Consider the following 10935-nt stretch of genomic DNA (forward strand, 5'->3'; position numbering starts at 1 on the left):
ATGCTACCTCTCACCCACCATCAATGCTAAATGAATACATGATGAACACCATGCACAGACCTCTGTAAAGGTTCTAGACCGTGTGAGTTTTGTTGGTTTGTTGGTTGGTTCCTCTTGTTGGCAAGTGAGACGGCAGGTGATGTCAGCGTTTGTGGCTAAACAGAGGTGGGAGTGGTCATTTGAAGGCTTGCAGGGCATAAACAATGATTAGCCAATACACCTGGCAGGTGTGCCTCGGTCTCAACTCAGCTCAGCTAAGCACTGTCTCAGTCCAAGTGTGGTTCTGTTCCTCACACTGCCCATAGACACACACAGAAACCTCCCATTAACAATGAGTATGCAGTACAGCACTCTACAGGGAGCCACAAACTCATGATGAGGAGCCAAGGTGGCCAACTGCTATTATCCATAAAGACAGCTGTCTGTCTGTGAGTGTGTTTTTGTGTTTTTGTGTGTGTGTGTGTGTGTGTGTGTGTGTGTGTGTGTGTGTGTGTGTGTGTGTGTGTGTGTGTGTGTGTGTGTGTGTGTGTGTGTGTGTGTGTGTGTGTAAAGCCACTATTGGACAGTGAGCTCTTCACCACTGCCCAGGATGCAAATTGCACAGTGTACTGACCACGCTTGCCAGAACACGCTAGCCATGTTATCTATCAATCTGAATTTTTGCAAACAATGTATTTGGGGGCCATGATTCATATACAGTGCCATCGGAAAGTATTCAGAACCCTTTACTTTTAACATATTTTGGTTACAGACTTATTCTAAAATATATTCAATAGTTTTTTTCCCTCAACAATCTACACACAATACCCCATAATGACAGAGCAAAAACAGGCTTTTAGAAATTTTAATAAAATACTGAAAATAAAAAACTGAAATATCACCTTTATATAAGACCCTTTACTCAGTACTTTGTTGAAGCACCGTTGTCAGTGATTAGAGCCTTGAGTCTTCTTGGGATATGATGCTACAAGCTTGGCACACCTGTATTTGGGGAGTTTCTCCCATTCTTCTCTGCAGATCCTCTTAAGCTTTGTCAGGTTGGATGGGGAGCGTTGCTGCACAGCTATTTACAAGTCTCTCCAGAGATGTTCGATCGGGTTCAAGTCCGGCCTCTGGCTGGGTCACTCAAGGACATTCAGAGACTTGTCCCGAAGCGTTTTCTTAGCTGTGTGCTTAGGGTCGTTGTCCTGTTAGAAGGTGAACCTTCACCCCAGTCTGAGGTCCTTCTACGATTATCTTTGTCTTGGTCTTGACTAGTCTCCCAGTCCCTGCCGCTGAAAAACATCCCCACAGCATGATGCTGACACCACCATGCTTCACCGTAGGGATGGTGCAAGGTTTCCTCCAGACGTGACGCTTGGCATTCAGGCCAAATAGTTCATTCTTGGTTTCATCTGACCAGAGAATCTTGTTTCTCATGGTCTGAGAGTCTTTAGGGGCCTTTTGGCAAAATTCAAGCGGGCTGTCATGTGCCATTTACTGAGGAGTGTCTTGCGTTTGGCCACTCTACCATAAAGGCCTGATTGGTGGAGTGCTGCAGAGATGATTGTCCTTCTGTAAGGTTCTCCCACCTCCACAGAGGAACTCTAGAGCTCTGTCAGAGTGACCATTGGGTACTTGGTCCCCTCCCTGACCAAGGCCTTTTCCCCAAGATTGGTCAGTTTGGCCGGGCGGCCAGCTCTAGGATGTCTAGGAGTCTTGGTGGTTCCAAACTTCTTCCATTTAAGAATGATGAAGGCCACTGTGTTCTTGGGGACCTTCAATGCTGCACAAAGGTTTTGGTACCCTTCCCCAGATCTGTGCCTCCATGTAATCCTGTCTCGGAGCTCTACGGACAATTCCTTCGACCTCATGGCTTGGTTTTCACTCTGACCTGCACTGTCAACTGTGGGACCTTAAATAGACAGGTGTGTGCCTTTCCAAATCATGTCCAATCAATTGAATTTACCACATGTGGACTCCAATCAAGTTGTAGAAACATCTCAAGGATGATCAATGGAAACAGGATGCACCCGAGCTCAATTTCAAAGCAAAGGGTCTGAATATTTATGTAAATAAGTTATTTCCGTTTTTTATTTGCAAAAAATAAAAAATAAACTGTTTTTGCCTTGTCATTATGGGGTATTGTGTGTAGATTGCTGAGAATTAAAAAAAATATTTAATCCATTTTAGAATAATTTTTCTTAAGTCAAGGGGTCTGAATACTTTCTGAAGACACTGTAGCAGGTGTTATTCAGCTTTTAGAGTTCATGTGCATTTTCTGTTTATTATGACAGCCTTTGTGTTTAGTGACTTCATACACAGGCACTACTTATAATAGGTTATTAACTTACAATATTAATTGCACAAATATAAAACAAAGTGCACCTTTTCTTCCCTGCATCTCAAACCTCATCTTTGGGGATCTGGATTTATTTTATTGAGAAGGTGTCTTCAGTGACAGTTCCAGATTTACAAACTAGTCACAGAGAGAGAGAGACACACAGAGAGAGAACATCTCCCTATCACATGAGTTGTCAGACTGTTTTGACAGATTGGTAGAATACAAAATGCGACGGGAGCTCTGTTGTGGCGATAAAGCACTTGCCTTTGATCGTAGTTCTGATTTTTTTCTCCCCTGCACATGTGCATGTCAAAATTAATTATGTCAACACTGGAGAGACACAGCAGCATCCGCTACTAAACAAACCTGCACATCACACTGCTAGTTTACCAACATCCCAATTATTGCTGTTATGGTGAAGCCATTGACATATACTCTGAAAAATACAATCGCTGATTCACAGAAGTCGAAGATGAAACAATTAGATGCAAATTGAATATACGATGAGACGACTACACAAGATACCAAGTTGTGCTTACAGTACATTCCTTCCACAGCTGTCAATTACCCATGAAAACACCCCTTTGATAAGGAAAATGTTAGTTTTTCCCTCCCCGCCTTTGGAGTGGCTTTTCAGCTGTCGTAGCACTTACGAGAAATTTGTGACAGAATCAACAGCGCGTATTCCCCATTCAGAGGCATTAACTCTGTGCCATGTGTCTAACAAACGGAGGCCATTCTGGGGCCCTTAATGACAAGGCAGCATGCACTCCCCCCCCCCCCCCGCTCTTTTCAAATTGCTCACTAAATGAAGTACAGCTGTGTGGACCAGGTGCTGCCATCCCCCTTTCAGAAAGCACAGGAAATTATGAAATCCCCAAATCCTTCACAAACGGGCAGCAGGGAAGGTTGGCGGGTGATTGGCTCTCTCCTGGTCCACATTCTCTGTCAGTTTATGTGATTGCCTTTAGGTCTCAAACATACTCCAACTAATATTTTAGCTAACCTTTCCTTCCCCTAACCCTTTCCTAACCTTAAACTAATTCACCTAAACTGCTACGTAAATTCTCCTTATCTTTGTCCTTAGTTCTCCTAACCAGCAACGTATATTCGGCAGTAATCCTATGCATAGTCACTTTACAAATTACCTCGACTAACCTGTACTCCCGCACATTGATTCGGTGCCGGTGCCGGTGCCCCCTGTATATAGCCTCGTTATTGTTATGTAATTTTCTTGTGGTACTTTATGATTTTATTATTATTTTTTACTTTACTTTATTTAGTAAATATTTTCTTAACTCTATTTCTTGAACTGCATTGTTCGTTAAGGGCTTGTAAGTAAACATTTCATGGTAAGGTCTGCACCTGTTGCATTCAACGCATGTGACAAATAAAATGTCATTTGATAATGTTTTGATTCGAATTCTCCTTTGTTGTTATGATGCAACCAGCAGCCTGGTCTTATAGAAAAACGTAAAATACTATATGTCCTTCAAGATGTATGATGAGTAACATCATCCAATTCCTATGCTATTATATGACCGGGTAAGATGTATGATACTATATGTCCTATAATTCGTATGATATTGTACAACCAGTATTCCATTAATAACGTAACTTAACGTAGTGTAATATATCATACTAAATGGAGGGAATCCCATTTACACACCTTTACAATTTACATAATCTTGCGAATTGCCCTGAGGCCAGGCTGCAATATTACATGCTACTTAGTAAGATATGACGCAGATACAGGGTTAACAAAACCCTCCATATTGCATTTGGAGCATCCAATATCTGATATTTCACAAACTGCGAGGTAACCATGTTTGAGACAGCACTCCAGATTACCCCAAATCACTCTCCTATCATAGGAGGCTGGTGGGAGGAGCTATCGGATGACAGGCTCATTTTAATGTCTGGAATGGAACCGTTACATAAACTCTATTCCAGCCATTGCAATGAGCCTGTACTCCTATAGTTCCTCCGACCAGCCTCCTGTCTCCCATACCATAGGCCTTCCCTCGGCCATCCTACTATGTCCATCACCAAAACAAACATCCATCCTAACTAGCCTCCTTCTCAACTCTACCACAAATGTTGTGAGCTTGACTATTTGTACAGCAAAAGGAGCAAAACAACAGAAGTCGGCTTCATGCTCAGTAGATATGCAGCTGTCAATGTCTCCATTAAATATAATTTCCATAATACACAGAGACTCCTCAACCCAGCTTCATCTGCAATCCCAGCTGCCCCATAACCAGAGGCATCTCCCATTCAAGGCCTGTAAGCACCAGCCAGATGTGGGCTCACAACATGGCCTATGGGTCAACACATGGTAAAGGTAAAGCCTATAAATGAATTATACCCTGTTTATCATACATAGGAGAGCTGATGATTATTGTGGGCGGAGAATGTGGTGGAGAATGAGGTGGAGAATGAAGTGGAGAATGAGGTGGAGAATGTGTTGTTTTGTTATCAATTAGTCGTTTTCAGATGTGAAATCAAGAATGCACATTTTTCAGATACAGTATGAAATGTAGTGTGTGTAGAAGATTCAAGAGGATGCCCAATGACAGCTTCATTGAATGCTAAAACGTATGTAATTAAATGTTCTTATATTTGTAATTTATATTTTAATGAACATTGTGCTAATAATGTTGTAGAAAATATTATTTAACCCTATATTTGAAATATGCTACATTTTACACCTAGTACATTAAGTGAAATAGTTATATTATGCTTATAAAGTGTCATGACATAAACATTGGCTTTATAGTATTTTAGGCATCTCAAACATATTCTGTTTTCTACACGTGCCAGAAGACCTTTTTCATTTCTCGTTGGACACTCATTGGACACTTTAGACATGGAATCACTGGCCACTTTAATAATGTAACATGATTCACTTTAATAATGTTTACATACTGCTTTACTCATCTCATATGTATATACTGTATTCTATTCTACTGTATTTTTGTCATTACCACTCCGACATTGCTGGCCCTAATATTTAAATATTCTTTTACTTTTAGATTTGTGTATTGTTGTGAATTGTTAGATACTACTGCACTGCTGGAGCTAGGAATACAATACTTTTGCTACACACACAATAACATCTGCTAAATATGTGTATGTGTCCAATAACATTTGATTTGATTGGATTTGGTCATGTAGCCACAGCCCTGGCTCTCCTTTTCCCTTTAAACTGCCATGCCAACTTCAGAGGACCCAGGTGTACCGGAGCCATTTCAATTCCACTAACAAGCGTGCTTACTGGGATCACAGGACCTTTAAAATCCCTGTCTGGAGCCCAGGCTGACCTGAATTGGAGAAAAGCAACCCCCCGCTGATACCAGCTAACCTCTGATGGGCAGTCTTACTCCTAGACTTGGCCAGCGCTCTGCCTGGCAAGAAAAAAAAAACTATTTGAAATACTGGAGTTCCAGGAAGAGTTTAGAAGCAGGACAAAATGAAAGGATTCTGATAGGAAAATTTAAAAAATCTGAATCTGAGAATTGTAGCTGATGAGGGAGGAAAAAAAACATATTTCAGGTAGTGAATGTTCTGTGAACAAAGAACAACACATATACACAACTCCTGAACTATAGGTAGAAAGAAAACGTATTTATCTCAGTTTGACAGAGTGTGTACTGAATCATATTCATGCTTTAGAGGAAATGTGAGGCCATCTTCCTCCTATACCTCAAAGCAGACTGGTTATGTACCGCATCAGGTTAAAAAATGAAGGGGAAATTGCATACGGTTTTATCCTATGTAGTCGAGTAGCATGTCATCAACAATTTATCCCACCTCTACACGGTGGGTGTGCTACTCTTTGGTGTTTACATCAAAGATATAGCAGGGGCTGGAGATACCACAACGACAGTACGCCTTTACCATGGAATACTATGCACCGTCTGCTCTACCGGGTGCTGTATGCCTTTTTTGTCAGAAACAAATTTCCTCAATGCCATAGGTGGGGGTTTGAACAATGGCAGCAGTGCTTGGGAGATAAATAAAAAGGGGCTTAGATGTGAATACAGACATGACAAAGCCTGGTGGTGTTTGGGGTGGTGGTGGTGACTATTATGTCCAGGTGGCCAGGGTAATGCAAGGGGCTCACTGAGAGCCACACAGCTGCCGAGACCCTCTGCATGTCAATTAGGATGGAGAAGGGAGAGTGTATGTCTATGTTTCTCAGAAACTTGGCTGGACAAGGACATGGATAATATACAATTAGCTAGTTTTTCTATGCATCGTCAGGACAGAACGGCAGCGTCAGGTAAGCTCAAAGGGGGTGGTATGTGTTTCTTTGTTAACAACAGCTTGTGCACGCGTTAGCTACTATTATTTACTTTTTTTACTCTGCATCATTGGGAAAGTTTCGCAAGCAACATTTCACTGTAAAGTCTACATCAGTTGTATTCAGCACATGTCAGAAATACAATTTGATTTGATTTGATTCAAGCAGACAATCCTACCACACCGGCTCTGACGCTCATCCGGTGTGGCAGGGCTTGCAAACTGTCACGGGATACAAAGGGAAATTTCAGTTTCCCAGAGGTTTTTCTCTGGCTAAAAATTATGTCAAGATTCTGTTTGAATCTGTGGCAAACCATTGGCGCGAGCCTACCAGATGAGCTAAATGCCTTCTATGCCTGCTTTGAAGCAAGCAACACTGAACCATGTGTGAGAGCACCAGCTGTTCCGAAAGACAGTGTTATCACGCTCGCCGTAGCCGATATGAGTAAGACCTTTAAACAGGTTAACATTATCAGGATGCGTACTCAGACCATGCTCTAACCAGCTGGCAAGTGTCTTCACTGACATTTTTATCCTCTCCCTGACCCAGTCTCTAATACCTACATGTTTCATGTATACCACTGTAGTCCCTGTGCCCAAGAACCTGTCCAAATTACTATTGCCACGTAACACTCACATCTGTAGCCATGAAACCATCCCAGGCACCCAGGATCCACTCTAATCCACATACCGCCCCAACAGATCCACAGATGACGCAATCTCTATTGTACTCCACACTGCCCTTTCCAACTTGGACAAAAGGAACACCTACATGAGAATGCTGTTCATTGACTACAGCTCAGCGTTCAACACCATAGTGCCCCCTGAACTCATCACTAAGCTAAGGACCCTGGAACTGAACACCTCCCTCTCCAACTGGATCCTGAACTTCCCGATGGGACGCTCCTAAGGTGGTAGGCAAGAACACATTAACACGGGGGCCTCTCAGACAGTGTGGTGCCAGGACAACAACCTCTCCCTCAAAGTCAGCAAGACATCAACTCGGTACTGGTACTCCTTGTATATAGTAAAATTATCGTTACTCATTGTGTATCTATTATTACTTATTACGTGTTTTTTTCTCAATTATTTCAGTTTTCTTTCTCTCTGCATTGTTGGAAATGGCCAGTAAGTAAGCATTTCACTGTTAGTCCACACCTGTTGTTTACAAAGCATGTGACGAATAAAAATGTATTTGATTGCATTTACTGCACACAAGGACATCCACAGCTCGCATGTATAATGCATGAAATGACATGGTAGGGTGAATGTACTGCATAAATAGATTCAAAGCCTTCTGAAAAATAGTGTGCTGCTATTTAAACCAGGAGCGGATCGCACACCTTAGGTTTTCATCACAGGCGGTGGATTTGAAGTAAGGCTGCTTGATGCCACAATAATAGTCACGCACAGACAAGACAATCACCGTTTTTTGTCTCTCTCTCTCTCTCTCTCTCTCTCTCTCTCTCTCTCTCTCTCTTTCTACACACACGCACACGCACACACGCACACACACAGCCTGACAAAGGGGTGAGAATTAAATTGTTGTGACAGCCATTCATTCCCAGTTGCTACCTCCAGTGCCATTCTTCTCTAACTAAAGCAATTTACATGGTTTAATGATGCATCTGCAATGGTCCTGGGTGTAATGGAGACTTAAAGGCCCAGTGCAGTCAACAATATGTTTTATATATATTTCCACACTATGAGGTTGGAATAATATTGTGAAATTGTGAAAATTATGATAATTTAAGTGTAAGACCTGTTTGAAATTTCAGCCTGTTTTGGTGGGATGGAGTTTTGGCCTTCCATGGAGAAATCATCATGCAGTAAATTAGTTAATAGACCAATAAGAACAAGAGTTCCAAACCTCTCTGCCAATAACAGCTAGTTTTCAGTTTCCCCCCTCCACACTCCCAGACAGTCCTAGCAGAAATCTTTCTTGAGAAATTGCCCTTTGCTAAGAAACTATTTTTGATTATATTTTGCCTTTATAATTGAAAACAATCACAGTAAGCTACCTAATTGTTAGCCAGCAATAATTTGATATTGATACAAAAAAACTGCTGCATTGGACCTTAAGCTGGTGAGCCAAGGAGCCCCATCTATCTGCTTGGAATTTTGACTAACTGGGAATGCAAATTACTGACCAATATCCTTACTTAATACTGACATCAAGGTAAAGTTTAGTTTCCTCACAATACAGCTAAGGTCAAAGTCACAGTGTATTGAGGTGCTACAGTAAGTTGGTAGCGGCATGTGCTGATTGCTCTCATAAAAAGTGCATGTAGACGGGTGAGGGGTCACGGGAGCTTAATTCTGTTTTCATGTACCCTATCTCCTTGGCCAAGCTGTAGGTGTCTGCGTGTGAGCTGCCGCTCGCTATTGGCCTTGACAGCACACGCTGTAATTGGCTCACTAAGGTGATATGGTAATCGTGTGAGTGGCACCTTCCCTGGGAAAGTTTGACACTGAAGGTGGAAGAGGATGTGTAGAGTTTGTTACCAGGGGGGCTCTAAACTTGTAGCAGGACTAAATTGAGTGCCGATAGATATGGTGCTCCACGTTATCCAATACAAAATTACTAGAAGCCAATGATAGAAGCATACTTTCCTGATACAAAAGCACATCCCCAAACACAATCCCTCTGAACCAGTGTTATAGCATGCTTCAAAATCACACAACCTACTGTTGGCATCAACAGTAAGAGAATTTACATGTTTCTCAATTGTAATGATTCTACTGCACTCTGACCCATGCTATGAGCTAAAGTTGGACATGGCCCTAAGACGTCTTCCCTGAGAGCTTAGATGTGTTTGTGGGTGTATTTATGGCAAGAGTGGTCCTCCTCCTCTTAATACCTGGCTTGTCCTGCCTAGCTTGGCTCCTGGCGAGGAGGAAGGAGAACTGTTCCTGTTTCTCAGGACTGTCCTCATGCTGCACACAGATGGTTATTATGGAGCTACACATAAATTGATTATGTTGGAAATTAACAGTTGCTGTCAAAGGCAGCTGCCAACCTGTCCCAGTCTGCCCCTCTGCTTGCTGATGCGTAGGATCCAGCTGATAAGGCAGATGTTGCACAGCATGCTGCTCATTTTAAGGTCAGCACAAAAGTGGTATGGGTCTCCGACTCACTGGCTTTGAAGTCAAGGCTCACCCTCTCACCTTTTTGGGGGATTGTGATGTTTTCCCTTACAAAAATTAATTTGTTGCGCCAAACTTCCTGCAAGTTTGCAGCAAATTTGCTGCAAACTAAATAGTGTTCGACAAAATGTTGCCAGAAGTTGGTGAATCTACGGCAAACCTTTGGTAACAGTAATATTTATTGCCACTAGTGGCAAACAGTTTCCCAGAGGTTTTTCTCTGGCTAAAAATTATGTCAAGATTCTATTTGAATCTGTGGCAAACCTGTGGCAGGAATATTTATTGAATTAGTTTACCAGAAGCAGTTTTCTGGTGAACACATGAGTTCAAGGACCAGTAACTGCTGACGACCGATTAGGGGGATTTTAAAAATCTGGAAACCAAGGTACACAACATGACCAAAGGTATGTGGACACCTGCTTGTTGACTATCTCATTTCAAAATCATGGGCATTTAATATGGAGCTGGTCCCCCTTTTGCTGCTATAACAGCCTCCAATCTTTTGGGAAGTGTCACGACTTCCGCCGAAGTCGGCCCCTCTCCTTGTCCGGGCGGCGTTCGGCGGACTTGTTTGTTTTGTTTTGTCTTTATTATGCACACCTGTTTATGATTCCCTGATTATGTTCATTATTTAACCCTCTGGCTTCCCTGTTTGTCTTGTCCGTGATTGTTCATGTTTTGTGGTTGTTGGAAGTGTTTCTCCCAACCCTGTTATTTTCCTGTGGGAGAAGTTTATTGTGGTTTTGAGTAAACACGTTTTGTTTGCACTCATCCCTGTGTCCTGCGCCTGACTCCGCTACTTCTCCAAACATATTCGTTACAGGAAGGCTTTCCACTAGATGTTGGAACATTGCTGCAGGGACTTCCTTCCATTCAGCCACAAGAGCATTGGTGAGGTCGGACACTGATGTTGGGTGATTAAGCCTGGCTCGCAGCCAGCGTTCCAATTCATCCCAAAGTTATCCGATGGGGTTGAGGTCAGGGCTCTGTGCAGGCTAGTCAAGTTCTTCCAAACAGATCTCAACAAACCATTTCTGTATTGACCTTGCTTTGTGCAATGGGGCACTGCCATGCTGAAACAGGAAAGGGCCTTCCCTTAACTGTTGTCACAAAGTTGGAAGCACAGAATCGTCTATAATGTCATTGTATGCTGCACAGTA

Source organism: Salmo trutta, chromosome 33 (genome assembly GCF_901001165.1).
Source record: "Salmo trutta chromosome 33, fSalTru1.1, whole genome shotgun sequence".
NCBI classification, from domain to species: domain Eukaryota; kingdom Metazoa; phylum Chordata; class Actinopteri; order Salmoniformes; family Salmonidae; genus Salmo; species Salmo trutta.